A 15227-nucleotide genomic window follows, 5' to 3' on the forward strand; every position below is an offset into this window, starting at 1 on the left:
AAGATCGTCCACGCGGCTCCGGATGTCGTAGCCGCCAGCAACTCAGCGCATGCGCAGGCCGTCTGCCTCCCACTCCTCCTCCGCTTTCCGCTTCATTCTTTAACTGTAGCCTCCTACTCCACTTTTCTCCTCGCGCTCTCTTCTTTCCTCTCCCGCTGCGCTCCGCGTTCGCTTTCATCTTTCGCTGTGTTCGTTCACTCGTTTTCGATTACGCCGCCGACGCACGCCGACGCTCAACGCAGAAACGGGCACCTAAGAGCTGCGCTTTAAATGTGTGCCTACTGCGTTGAAGTTAGACAAAGCGTCAGAAGAGGACGCTACCAGCGCTGTCGCTGTCCTCGGTAACCGGTAACGTCTCCAGTAACCTGCTGTTACGTGTAAGATAACACCTTTACAAGCAAGCTGAAACACGCCAAATACATGTTTTGGGACACGCACGGTCGTAGCCCTCTTTGCCCCATAGCACGTTCATGCGCAAGTTATTACACAGATGAAGTGTATACAGGTCCACTTACCTTCCTTTAAATAGTATATTAACTGGCCCGCTAAGTTCCTAACAACATATGAGTTGGCGATCTCGACACCAACAGCTGAAAAAGTAAGCACAAATGATGCTCTGATGATGACACTTTGAACTATTTTTCTTTTCATCACCTTTTCATCACCTTTGGGGTTAATAAGTTGAAGTAAATATTTCACAGTAAATTAAGAAGAGGTAAACATAATAAGAAATAAACAGGCCTGGAGTGCGGCCTGATCCCGGTGTCCCGAACCGGTAATGCACTCCTTCCCCAGAGCAGGATTGGCCACCCTGGCGCAGTACTTGGCCACAACATCCTATACGAATACAACAATCAAATCCCGGCCCTCACTCCCCAGGAGCTGCGAAGCAACTGACCACGGCGGCGGTCAGACCTGTGACGCAGCAGTGCGTGCTAAGGATCCCTGGGTCCGCACAGGCCGCCATTGTAATTTGAGCCTGGCAACGTTTAACGATAGAACGTTATCTAGTGAGGCGAGTCTAGCAGTACTATTGGAGGAATTAGAGGGCAGTAAATGGGATATAATAGGGCTCAGCGAAGTTAGGAGGCCAAAAGAAGCACATACAGTGCTAAAAAGCGGGCACGTCCTGTGCTACCGGGGCTTAGTGGAGAGACGAGAACTAGGAGTCGGATTCCTGATTAATAAGGATATAGCTGGTAATATACAGGAATTCTATAGCACTAACGAGAGGGTGGCAGGTCTTGTTGTGAAACTTAATAAAAGGTACAAATTGAAGGTCACACAGGCCTGCGACCCTACATCCAGTCATGATGACCAGGAAGTCGAAAGCTTCTATGAAGACGTGGAATCAGCGATGGGCAAAGACAAAACAAAATACACTATACTGATGGGCGACTTCAGTTGCAGGGTAGCAAGAAGTAGGCTGGAGACAAGTCAGTGAGGGAATATGGCATAGGTGATAGGAATAGTTGGAGATAGTTATTATTAGAGTCTGCAGAACAGAGTAATATGCGGATAATGAATACCTTCTTCCGCAAGCGGGATAGCCGAAAGTGGACGTGGAGGAGCCCGAATGGCGAGACTAGAAATGAAATAGACTTCATACTCTGCGCTAACCCTGGCATCGTACAAGATGTGGACGTGCTCGTCAAGGTGCGCTGCAGTGACCACATGATGGTAAGAACTCGAAGTAGCCTATACTTGAGGAAGGAACGGAAGAAACTCGTACCTAAGAAGCCGATTAATGAGTTAGCAGTAAGAGAGAAAATAGAGGAATTCCGGATCAAGCTACAGAACAGATATGCAGCTTTAATTCAGGAAGAGGACCTTAGTGTTGAAGCAATGAACGACAATCTTATGGGCATCATTAAGGAGTGTGCAATAGAAGTCGGTGGTAAATTCGTTAGACAAGATACCGGTAAACTATCGCAGGAGACGAAAGATCTGATTAAGAAACGCCAATGTTTGAAAGCCTCTAGCCCTGCAGCTATATAAAATAGAACTGGCAGAACTTTCCAAGTTAATCAACAAACGTAAGACAGCTGACATAAGGAAGTATAATATGGATAGAATTGAACATGCAATCAGGAACGGAGGAAGCCTAAAAGCAGTCAAGAAGAAAATAGGAATAGGCAAAAATCAGATGTATGCGTTAAGAGACAAAGCTGGCAATATAATTACTAATGTGCATGAGATAGTTCAAGTGGCTGAGGAGTTCTATAGAGATTTATACAGTACCAGTGGCACCCACGACGATAAGGGAAGAAAGAATAGTCTAGAGGAATTTGACATCCCTCAAGTAACGCCGGAAGAAGAAAAGTAAGCCTTGGGAGCCATGCAAAGGGCGAAAGCAGCTGGGGAGAATCAGGTAACAGCAGATTTGTTGAACGATGGTGGGCAGATTGTTCTAGAAAACTGGCCACCCTGTATACGCAATGCCTCATGACCTCGAGCGTACCAGAATCTTGCAAGAACGCCAACATAATCCTAATCCATAAGAAAGGGGACGCCAAAGACTTGAAAAATTATAGACCGATCAGCCTACTGTCCGTTGCCTACAAAGTATTTACTAAGGTAATCGCAAATACAATCAGGAACACCTTAGACTTCTGTCAGCCAAAGGACCAGGCAGGATTCCGTAAAGGCTACTCAACAATATACCATATTCGCACTATCAATCAGGTGATAAAGAAATGTGCGGAATATAACCAACCCTTATATGTAGCTTTGACGTAGTAGTTCTGCAGAAACCTGCAAGGTGGAGAGAAGTAATGAATAAAGGGAAAATAAGACATCCACCCGCTCGTAGCAATTGCTACAAAGGAAACCCACACGGGTTCCTCGAAAGAAAAGCCTCATGGTTGAAGAAAAATTCGTCCCGGTCCGGGACTCGAATCCGGGACCACCGCCTTTCCGGGGCAGCCGCTCTACCATCTGAGCTAACCAGGCGGCTAACCGCCGCCGCCGCCGCCGCTGAACTAAAACAATTGAATCCACGATATTTGGTGGGAGTCGAACCCCCGGCTTTTGTTGTCAATTAAGGTGAAGTTATGTAAGGCACAGTGATTTAAGGTAGAGTTAATTAAGGCACACCAACCCAGGAACTTTGTTGGGAATCGTACACTCGACCTACGGTGGGAATCAAATACACGACCTTGCGTTGTGGCATAATGTCTGAGCATCACTCGGTGTTGGCGTTGCTTTCGCATTCGTCCACGTAGGGATAACTAAATGCCCCTTTATATTTTTTTTTTGCCTGACATATTTCTTTATCAATATTGATATTCTTTGGGCTTAGTATAATTCCCGGTTTATTTAGCTGCTGGTTTTTGCTAACACCTCGCGCTTGCCAAATACAGGACGGCGAACGCACTACTTACGATGCGCACCCAGACTGCCGATCACTACTTTTGTCACGTTGTAATGGTGTCTTCATGTTTACCCACGAATTGCCTGGCGGCGATTTCATCCATTTTTGTTTTATGTGTGTTGGGAACGGAACGCTTAGCCCCGGTGTTGGTACTTTGAACCCAGCAGGGAGACAACCATCATGTATTTTCATAGCGCCCATTCTAATCTAGTTAATATAGAGATTTCTATTTTACGCATGTTTTACGCTCTCAAGAAGTCTTTCAATCATTGCAAGAGTGAGGGCTTTAAAGCTCAGGTCTCCACGTTGGTCAGCGCTGGATTTCCGCGTCAGGCACTTGCCTCAGTTACACAGGAGTTGGTGAAGGGAAACAGAAGCAGAAAATCTACCGAGCCAGAATGCGGAAGAGTGCGTAGCAAGAAGCAAGGACATTAGGTTAAATTCAATACCTTACTTTCGCACATTCTCACACAATCTGAAGTGAATAAGCCAGAGTTTCAATATTCTAACCACGCTGAACAAGTTGCCAAGCTTATGCAGTAAAATTAACAATGCAACTAAATAAATATTTACACGCAATAAGAAACACCAGTCTCAATTTGTTCCTTGTGTCGCGAATGTGGTGCATTCGATTTCACTGATACGTGGAAAAGCTTCTGTCGGAAAACAGGCCGATCTATAAATGAGAAGCTTCGCGAACATCATTACAAAGGGAATTAAGCCGTGAGTGATGATCTGGGTGTGCATTGTAAGCAGTGTGGTTGCCGGCCTCTTTCGGACAAGTGCGAAGAGTCCCCAAAAACAAATGTACAGGGAAAAAATCATAGGCCACAAAATGTCAATACTGAAAGGGAAATGCCTCACTGTCCCACTTGTTCTCTTACCTGATAATGATACTGCATATTTGTCTGCCAACCTATGACCAGTAGCATTTACCGGCCGCGTGCGCCATTGTGTATAAATGTATGACCAACCTATGTTTCTCCTTTTATGTTATTTATGGGGTTATGCCTTTGACGGTGCCTTCCAGCGCCTTTAAATGTTTGCCACAATACTAAAGTAGTCACTCAGTGCAACGTGTCATTTTGTAAGTGCATTCAACTCTGACCGTGTTCTTAGCGCTGTTCTCGCCTGAAAAGGAAATCGGCAATGTCCACCGAACAGAGCACACAGTGCATTAACTAGTTCCTCTTGCGTTATAATTATTATAGAAACAGTGCTAACCAAAAGGCCACAAATACTTGGCAATAACTAGGAATTGAATGCGACCACTACGTAAAAAGCCGGTCTGTAGTAACAAGTGCAGGAATACGTGCTTCTGTATTAAGTCTAGGAAAATAATTACGGTAGCGGGTTAAACGAGCGAATGAAGCTCATCGGCATAACCCACTTCACGTACCGCCATTTAAAAATATGTATGCAACGACAACTTGGTGTTTAATAAATGCGAGGTGCCACATTTGTAGAGAACTTGCAACGACGACGAAATAACCATATAGACTTGCGCGAATGGAAGCACAAAGAAAGTTGTTTCCCAAGATTTAACATGTCTAGCGATCGCATTTAGAACGGAGACTCGACATAACAATGTAATGCATTAGTACCCCGATCGATCACTCGCCGTGGTGTCTTAGCGGCTATGGTGTTGCGCTGCTAAGGACGGCTTCGCGGGATCAAATCCCGGCCGCGGCGGACGCATTTTGATTGGGTTGAAATACAAGAATGACCAATGTACCGTGCATTGGGGCACGTTAAAGATCCGCTGTTGGTCAAAATCATTCCAGAGTCCCCTACCCACGGCGTGTATCATAATAAAAATCATGATTTTGGCACGTGAAACCCCAGAATTCAATTTGTTTCTGATCAATATCTTCTTGTTCTTGCCACTTCAGGGATATTACGGCACCGGTACCTCAAACCCGCACGCAAAGGCAAGTAGATTAGAGTTCGTCCACGTCCCCCGTTCACCCTACTATAGTCGTAGTTTCGCCGGGAAGGCGAGGTATCGATTGCGATAGCAAATTATTAGACAGCTATACGAAGTAAAGATGGTGCAGCTTTATCTGGCATATAAGCTCGTAAACATTGGCTTACTGACTAAAATTAACAAGCACGGTGGCCCGCGCGAACAGGCAAACAAACAAATGTCGTTGGATAAACGCGGACGCTCCCTGTTAAAACGCTGGCGTGAGGAAGCGCGGCACCGAGCGAATTGGCCTTCGTGTTAAATCTCGCTTCAGAGTGAACTGAACGGTGAGAACACAGCTCACAGGAAGCTAACAGCCCTCGACGTATCTAGACTCTGTACTGCAATTAGTACATCGCTTTGAAGATAGGGCCGCGCTCAGCCGCGCCATGCACAGTCGCTGCCAGAGTAGAACCGGCGTCACCAGAGTCGACATCAGAGTAAATTCCCGCGCCCACCGTGTTTTGCATGCGATGGAAGGCGGCGCGCTTCTTTCCAGTTTTCCTCCCTTGCGCGCACGTGATCGAGCCACCATCCGATTTTGTACCACGGTGTGTTTTTACTTCAGTTACATTCGGTAATAATAAACTGAAATGACAATGTGTAAACATTTGCCTTATATGTCTGAGCATTCAAAAGTCACCGAGAGGAAATCTGATGTATTGACGCGCGTACTTGTTTATCGGGTGACCGCTTTTCACCGTCTAACAAATGTTATCGCTCAGCGCGAGTCGCGCCCGCATTTATCGGAAGCTTCTCGCATGTTATCGATGGTTTTATGTGCTGTCTCTTGTCACCGAAGCTTGTGTAATCTGATTGCACGGGCGACGCGAATTGTCTAGAACTTTCTGGAAGACACGCGGGCACCAGCGATTACTCTGGAACCTTAGATGACTCATGTATAAAAGCCGACGCGCTTGGCCAACAGATGAGATTTTCGCCGATCGCTGACTGTGTTCGCCGCTATATATAGATGGGCCGCTATCACCGTACTTTGAGTATCCTGTTTGTGTTCGTGAACTGCAATTTAAGGTATTCTTCGGCCTTTGTCGTGGCATACTTGATCCGGCATGCTGTACCTTATGTGTTTAAAACCAACAAATAAATAAATTATGGCGTCTTACACGCCAAAACAGCGATCTGATTATGGGGCACGCCGTAGCGAGGGGCTCTGGAATAATTTGGACCACCTGGGGTTATTTAAAGTGCACCTAAATTTAAGTACACGAATGTTTTCGCATTTCCTCCCCATCGAAATGCGGCCAGGATTTGACTCCACATCCTCGTGCTTAGCAGCCAAACCCCATAGCCACTAAGGAACCATGGCTTATTTCTTCTTATTGAGTAAGCAACCACGGCGGGTTAACATATACAGCTGCAATAAAATTTTTCAGGTGTGTTCAACACGCACGACACCGTGTGTGTGTCTTTTCACGCGCTTTAGAAAGGTCATCTTGTCAAGGAGCAGTGAGCACCCCCCTCAACTGCAATGATTTTCCAATTGACTTCCAGTTATCTTCTTTTTTCCGCCCGAAGCATTAATTCTTTGCTTCATATGAGGTACTTTGAGGTAGATAGGTAGGTTCTCCTCTCGCCTCGTTCTGGGCCTCTTATCATCATCATTATCATCAGTAATAATGATAATAACGATAACTTTATCATCAATAACGACGATGATAAAAAAATATTAAGATATTTCTCGAAGGGCTCTTATGTGGAATAGGAAGCGGAGGGGTGGAGGCGTATTCAGAGCCGCCCTAGGAGCTGTGCGTCCTTGGCAAAACCAAATGTTTATGCATATTCCACGCTCTGATGCAATCAGTGCATGCGAAGCATTTTGCAGGTAGTTGGGTACCTGACGTCCTTTAGTGTTCTGCAAAACGCTACTAGATAAGCCAACGGATTTGTGTAAGGCGACAATTGTGTGTGACGAGAGCGTGCACGTCACGATAGCAGCGCTGAAACTACGGAAAAAAGACGCATCGTGTCTAAATATTGTAACAGTATGCAAAATACTAGAAAGTACACACATAACCGCAACCTCCCTCTCACCTTCGACTAAGTCGCCTTGCTGGTCTATTATAACTTGGTCTATGACTGTCAGGTACTCAAGGCCTGGAGGACAAACGATGGAGGTAGCTGGTTTCGGCATGTGTCCTATGGATCAAAACAGGGTCGAGCCAGAAGATTAACAAAGTTTGAGAGGACACTCGATTGCAACAGCTGCACATCTAGATGCATGTGTCCATTAAGCGTTACCCGCCGTGGTTGCTCAGTGGCTATGGTGTTGGGCTGCTGAACACGAGGTCGCGGGATCGAATCCCGGCCACGGCGGCCGCATTTCGATGGGAGCGAAATGCGAAAACACCCGTGTGCTTAGATTTAGGTGCACGTTAAAGAACCCCAGGTGGTCAAAATTTCCGGAGTCCTCCACTACGGCGTGCCTCATAATCAGAAAGTGGTTTTGGCACGTAAAACCCCAAATATTATTCATTAAGCGTTTGTGCCGGTTCCAATTAAATCACATTAATTTGCGAACATCTCCCGCTTGACACAATTTGGGCAACTAGGCGTCAGAGCAAGGGGTTGTGCGAAGATGCTGACGGGCTCGCAGAAAGATGACACAAGCTGAAGCACTTCAGCCATGCTTTGTGTGCGACGAATAGTATTTTGAGGGCGAATGCGTGAGGAATTTATGCTTTCTCCAATATCTCTGATGAAATGCTCTAAACAAGATGTGAATAGCATGCATGACGGAAGAATCAGAGGCACGCAAATTTCGAGATAACAGGGTATACGCTCTCGCGTCCATACTCACTACCATTCGCATTTACCCGCGCCCGCTCGCACTGATATACCCGTCCAATGACACTCACCGGCACACATTAAAGTTCATTTGCAATCGCCCACAGTCACACACGTTCCCACACGGCTCCACTGAAAATCACCGTCCCTGAATTTCGTTAATAGTCACGTTAACCGACCGTCACTCATATTCATATTCACGTCCACTCAAGCTCGCAAGCACTCACCCTCGTTTATACTCGCGTCCATTCAAGCCATTTTTGGGAAACCAAGTTCGCAGAAAGAGGAACAAGCACTTCTCTATTGGCATGTGCCACGAAAAAAAAAAAAGGTATAGCGCTCTTCGTAGTACACAGGTCACTGACCTGAAGGGAGGGGCCGCGCGGAACCACCTGGCGGCGCTGACTGTGGGCTTTGTGGGGACCGGCTTGCGGATGCGGCTGCGAAGTGTCATCCGCGCATAATAAACAAATTTAGTGGTTGTCTTAGGAAAGAGGATATATCAGTAAAAATACCTGACGAATAAACGTTTTCAATGCTCACACGAAATAGCGTAGTTAGCAAACGGTCAGGCATAGCGAGGTTCGAGAAGCAGAATAGGAGCAAATGGAGATATCTTGACGAGGACAAATAGCGCTACAGGGCACTTAAAATCGGTTGACAATCATTACGGTTTTCAGTACTTCCATTCAAGTACAGAATATACACTTTTCGTGATTAAAGCAAAATAAAATTGAATTGTGAGGTTTGTACACTCCTTTCTATGGTGGGTTATGGGGGGCGCCGTATAGTCAAGATCTCGGGGTTAATTTTGTGCGCCTTGGGCTTTTTAACGTAGACCTATATGTCAATACTGAGCTTCTTTTTTTTCTGTACCATACACCGTTTTACTGCAACTGCAGTGAAAGCTAGGGCATGTTTACACTGTGGAAGAGCACGAAAACCACGCACTGGACGAATCCTGATAAGCATGGAAATTTGGCCTTCTTGGTGGGACACACTGCGAGTGAAGCATAAAAGAACAGGAACAAACGCGCGTTATAGAACACCTGTGCTGCAAGATATCGCATGTGTTGTACCCTGCGTCTGTTCCAGTGTTTGCGCTTCACTTTAAGTATGGGCGCGCCCTGTCACACTTAGCAGCTGACGGATATTTCTGAGCGAAGTTTTAAACAAGCGCCCGCTAGGCCTACTCAATTTTTAATCGACAAGGGGTCAGCACCCTGCTAGACCGACAAAACATGTTGGAAAATACTTTCGGGCGCTTCTCCATTTCCCAGTTGGCACATTTCCAATCATAAATTGTCACTGTTCTAGTTGAAAATTAGGCAATTATGGGGCAGTCACAAATATCTAGCGTCGGCACAGCAGGATTTCTGGACATATGCAAAGGTGTCGATTGCAGTGTGATTTGGCAGGTAATGATCTTATAAGTAGCGTATGTTACTTCACACAGCGCGCGGCGAGTAGCAGAGTGGAAGAACTTAAGGTTCCTGCCCTGAAAAGCATGGCAAATAAAACCAGCACTAGATAGTCTTAGTGATCGAGGCTTAATAGCGAGCACCGTTAGGTACGTGGCATAGATACACCAAGAAAGTAACTCGGCTCCACGTGTTTGCAAATGCTTTCACTCGTTTTTGTTGCCAGGGCTGTCGCACTCGGCAACATCGCTGCTGTTCACTAAACGCGGAACAAACGGAGGGTACAGCATCACAGGATAGTTATCAAAGCAGATGTTCACAAGCCAATACGTTGGCCAACCACTCGAAGCGTGCTGGCTGGCTGCTGCGAAAAGAGGAGAAAAGGGATAAAGTGAAAGGTGGGGAGGTTTTTTTTGTGTGTAGACTGGCTGACTATTCAGCTCCGGCCTAATGGGTTAAAGAAAATTAAAGGTTATAGAAGCAGATGTTACGCAGCATCAATCGATACCTAAATCATTATAGACAAAGCCGGTTTCGGCTCCGTTGTGCGTCTTCCGGCTTCTGTCAGAGGATGCCGACTCTTAGCTGCTTTCTCTCTGAAAAATACCCTCTTAAAAAAACCTGTAAGCTCTATACCCAACAATCTGACATGAACATATGGTAGTGCCATAAAAAATGTATCTTGATAACGTGATCATAAATAAAACGCCTCTTGTTTTTATCTGGCATCAGCGCCTTCATATGGCGACCTCATATTTTCTTATGAGTACAACGTGTGATGTTCATATGATATATGGGACATCTGGGTCTTTATATGTTACCACCTATTCTCACATCGGTATCACATTGGACATGTCCACGTGACATAGGGGGACATCTGTGTTTTATAGGGGACACTCTTCTATCTATCCGGATATCGTATGAGATACGCCCGTGTGATGAATGGAAACAGGCGGGTTTTTGTATGGGGCCCTATTAGCCTCCTGGGTATCGTTTGGGGCATGCCCATACGATGTACAGGAACATACGGGGATTTATGTGAGGCATTCAAATTCTCATATGGGTATCATAGGACATGTCCATAAGGTATAACTTGGGCTATACGGATTTTACAGCGAAGCTATTAACCTCTAGTTGGTCGGGATTTTCTGCGTCTGCAAGCGTGGTGATCACACAAAAATAACTGGCAGCTGGAAAGCTTTGTGTTTGAGTCTCCGCTTAATATAATTATGTTTTCTCGTATATTCAAACTCCAATCCGATGCTATGATGTCTTCAGGTTGCGTGTAAGTTATAAATTACGAATTTTCTTACGCATTCTATTTTGAGAAATTCAGTTAGTGCAATAACGCACTTGCGCTAGGTAGAGGGCCTACAAGAATGAGGATATATGTTGTTAAGAGGAAGCTTTAGGTCGGGTGCTCCTATCTAAATGCACGTGAAAGGGGAATTCGTTTTTCTCGGCAACCACTGCGCCAAATGTCGCAAAGTTTGTTTCATTTAAAAGAAAAACTTGAAATCTAGTGACTGTTGCTTTCGAACTTCTTATATGTCGTCAATTTTTTATGAAGTGGCAAAAATCGAACATGTTCAGAAAACGAAACTATCAAGTTTCAGCTTTGTAACTCAGGAAGGAAAAATAATATCACCATTATGTTAATGGCTTCTAATAGTATCTCTAAAGCGGAAAAAATTGATAAGTTATACATGAATCTCAAAAAATTTTGTAATTTCGCAGTTCAGGCTGTCCGCACGGCCGACGAGATGTACGTAGCGTAAAGTGAATCCCGTGAGAGATGCTTGCTTGGTATCGTTTGACTTTAGCCTGGAGGCGAAAAGTCCTGTCAGAGTCTAATAACAGCGGAGCTGCTCTAAGGGGAGCCTTTGCAGTCCGTCGTCCGGTGTAGCGCAGAGGGGCAGGTTTCGCAGCTCACCGCCATGGAGCGGCCCGAAGGTAGGAGCGGCCCGAAGGTAGGAGCGGAAGTCAGAGAGGCCGAAATAATCTCATGGGTGGCGTCAATGGAAAAGAAACCTGCCATGAGTAACTACTTAATAGGAAAAAACGAAATCAGGAAAGAAACAATTTATGATAATTCAAGAGGCAGCTTATTACTTTTCGAAGCGAGATCGGGTTGCCTTAGAACACGCACCTACAAAGCGAGCTATAAGAAGGAAGGCGAAGCATGTGCTTGCTGCAGTAACGCTAGGGAAACGATAGAGCATGTTTTATTAGAGTGTGAAGACCCCTGCCCAGCGGTCGATTTAGGCACCAATGGCCTCCTTGAAGCCCTTCGGTTCAGCGAGAGCAGTGGAAAAGTAAACATGTCGCAATAGGGATTAGTAAGAGGCGATTAGAGGATTGGTGGAACAAAAGTAGGGAAATCACAAAAAACGGAGACGTGAAAAAGCAAAGTTCGCAATAGGGGATCAGAAAATTTGGTTGTGGGAGCTCATAGGGTTTTTTTTTCTTTTTTTATTGTTTAACCTAGGTAGGACATTAGGCAGTATAATAGCAAGAGCTGTGTGGCGCAACCCACCGCCCCGTTCCAAAGGGGACGCTCATAACATCCATCCATCCATCCGGGCATAATCCTAATTGGCAATAGAGAATAGTAAGAGGCGAGTAGAAGATTGGTGGAAGTAGGCAAGCGACAAACAATGGAGCCGTACAAAACCGATGTTCACAATAGGGGTCCAGAAAGTTTGGTTATGGGAATTCATCGTGGGTTTTATTTTCCTTTTTTTTTCTTTTTTTTCTAACATATGTAGTGTATAAGGCAATATAATTACAAGGGCTCGGTGGCGCATCCCACCGCCCTGTTTCAAAGGGGGCGCTCATAACACACATCCATCCATCCAGCGGGGCCCCGCCGAGATGGGAGCGGACCAATCAGAGGCACCCTCTGATTGGTCAGCTCCCGGTGGCCCGCTCCCGCCGGCGGGGGGAGGGGAAGAAGCAGACCAATCAGAGCGCGCGCATGGAGAAGGGTATGGAGGGTAAGGAGCAGGTGTTTAGCCGGCGCGCGCCTTTTCGCCCCATAGATGCCGCTCGGCACGAACGGCAGCGCCGACGTTGCGTAAATCCTGACCTTCGAGAGCGAGAAGCGAAAGCAAAGCAACAGCGGAGGGAAGCCGTTACCGCCGAGGATCGAGAACTGGAAGCGCAAGCCAAGCGCCGGTGGAGGCAAGCCAACCCCCACTTTCAAGTGCAGGCAACCCAAGCCAAGTGCCGGCAGAGGCAAGCTAAACTCCAACTTTGAGAGTAGGAGGCCGAGCAGAGATGTTGACGCAGACAGATTCCTCCCACGGAGGGTGACGATGGAAGGTTTCACAAGAGAAGTTCTCGACAGTGAGTGCAGTCACAGCTGCAAGGTGTGAGATAGACTGCGGTTCTATCATAACCTCGCGCAACTGGAGAGTGTGCGTAATCCGGAACCGAAACTTAAATCTAACAAAACGACGACAACGAGACTAAGACTTTCATAAAAATCGCGCTAAACACGAGTTCAAACTTGAGAAAACCACCTCGAGCTTCGCTGTTTTGACAACTTTCATTGCGTGGAACTGGCGTTACCTTCTTTTTTTACGCGGGCGCCTGTACCGATGGTCTACTTGAGCCCAATAATGTGTGCCTCGCATGAGCGCAGTCCACAAAGAATTTACATCGCTTCGCGAGTGTGGTATCTATACGTCGACGGCTTTAGAGATTGCGGTTCTTGCTTCCGCATCAGCTAGCTCGCAGACAGCCAAGCCGCGATGACCAAGTACCCATTGGAAGGTAAATGAGTGCTCGTTTATCTGAGCTAGCTGAAATATCAGCAGAACGACTAAGTATTCCCAGCAGCGTATGCTATCCACCGGCAGTTTTTTTCACGCAGCCCGAGGTGCGGTTGAGAGCCCTTTCAACAATTCGAGGGTACCCCCTTGGCAGCCAAGCACAACTGCGAGTCGAACGTACACATTCACTCGCCAAAGCTATCGAGGACTCTAGAATGCGGCCATTGGACTCCATGCAAACAGAGCTCGCCATGCTATTTTTCTTCACCAATTTGCGCCCAGAACGCCCGCATACCTCTTTGTTGAGCCATGGCGTTGACCTTGAGTCCCTGGTTCACGGCGCGACTGGTGAACTTGGATTGTTTTTCCTTTGCTGGTAAATCCGTGACATGGGGCCGATGTTTGCAGCCGACGCCACCGACGTCTGGATTCTAATGATAGCTGCACTGGTAAAAAAAGAAAAAGTTAGCTTACTAATAAAAAAATCCAATTTTACTACTATTCATATTTAAACTTAAGAGGGATAGTCGACCTTTCAATCGTTTATGGTTGTTTAGAAAGGCTGAATTGGATGGAAAGAACAAGGAAGCTTGCTAAGCGTCAGTATAGCGACTGACGTTCCGCACGGGAGGGATTCTTTAAAGCACATTACAGAAAAGGAATCAATATCGACATCAGCGACAACATCAATGCTCCCCCCCCCCCCCGGGGCACGCCTTTTCCTCTTCCCTACACATGCCTCTTCTTTCTTGCGCGTTTCATTCACTGAGAAGGAGTTTACGTTTACTGTGTGACTCGGTTCTATGAGATCATTTAGCATGTGAAAATAAAAATAATACTTGCAATAGCAGACTTCAGGAGCACGCCTGAGATCATACGGGTTGTTTTATGTTTGTAGTCTATACAACTTTTCTTTAATTCACTGTACCAGATGGCATAATTCTAGTACTAGAGCTAGATTAACCGAGAAGGCGGGCATTTCCTGCACGAGAATTCGATATGCATAAGTGAGTAATAGCAAAAAACTACTGACTGAATTGTTAACTAATTGCTTTATGGCACGTACTGTAATTTACGCATTGTAGCACGAGATATTGCAAAGCATTTCCTCTTGGAAGAAATTTTGTGAGTGGCACCGATTTATAGATATGCGCCATCAAACTTCGGGCGGTAAAAATGTCTTGGTCAATTGTCTGTTTAATGCGGTTCGCATTCATAGGATACTTCACGTACTTTCCGGTGCCTATCTGCCTGGCGGTCTGTCTATCCATCCGTTTTCCCGCCAACTAGGGTTTCTGGGACGCTCTACTGGATAGACATTTGGCTGCTGTGCCGAGCGTTTCGAATTCGAAACCAACTGTGGGACTAAATTGGGTCACTAGGTATGAGACGTTCGGTATGTGCCGCTCTTCAGTGAACCTCTTTGCCGCCAACTTGGGTCACTGGGTACGCGCGTCTGGGTATGTGGCGATCTTCAATGGAACTATTTTGCGCCAACTTGGCCAACTGGTCACTGTGTGCGTGCCATTCTTTATTAAAACTCTTTGACGCAAAATTGAATCGCCGGGTGTGTGGCACTGATTATGAGCAGTTCTTCCATGAAAAAAAAGAAATCAAATGTCCCCGGGGCAGGGTGGATTCGAACCCGAGTCATGTATATTACAGCAAAGCTGTTAGCCTCTATAGTTGGTCGGAAGTTTTCGGCCTTTACTCTCTGAAAAAAAACACAGCAACTGAAAAAACTTTTTTGGGTCTCCGCGTAACGGAGTTACGTTTTCTAGTACAGTGCTCACGGAATGAAACGCGAGATCGAGCATTTGGTAGAACCCTGCATATGTGCAGAGAAGTCGAGAGTAGCATGTCATGTCGCTAGGAATCTGGTCACC

Source organism: Dermacentor variabilis, chromosome 2, assembly GCF_050947875.1.
Source record: "Dermacentor variabilis isolate Ectoservices chromosome 2, ASM5094787v1, whole genome shotgun sequence".
In the NCBI taxonomy this organism is placed as follows: domain Eukaryota; kingdom Metazoa; phylum Arthropoda; class Arachnida; order Ixodida; family Ixodidae; genus Dermacentor; species Dermacentor variabilis.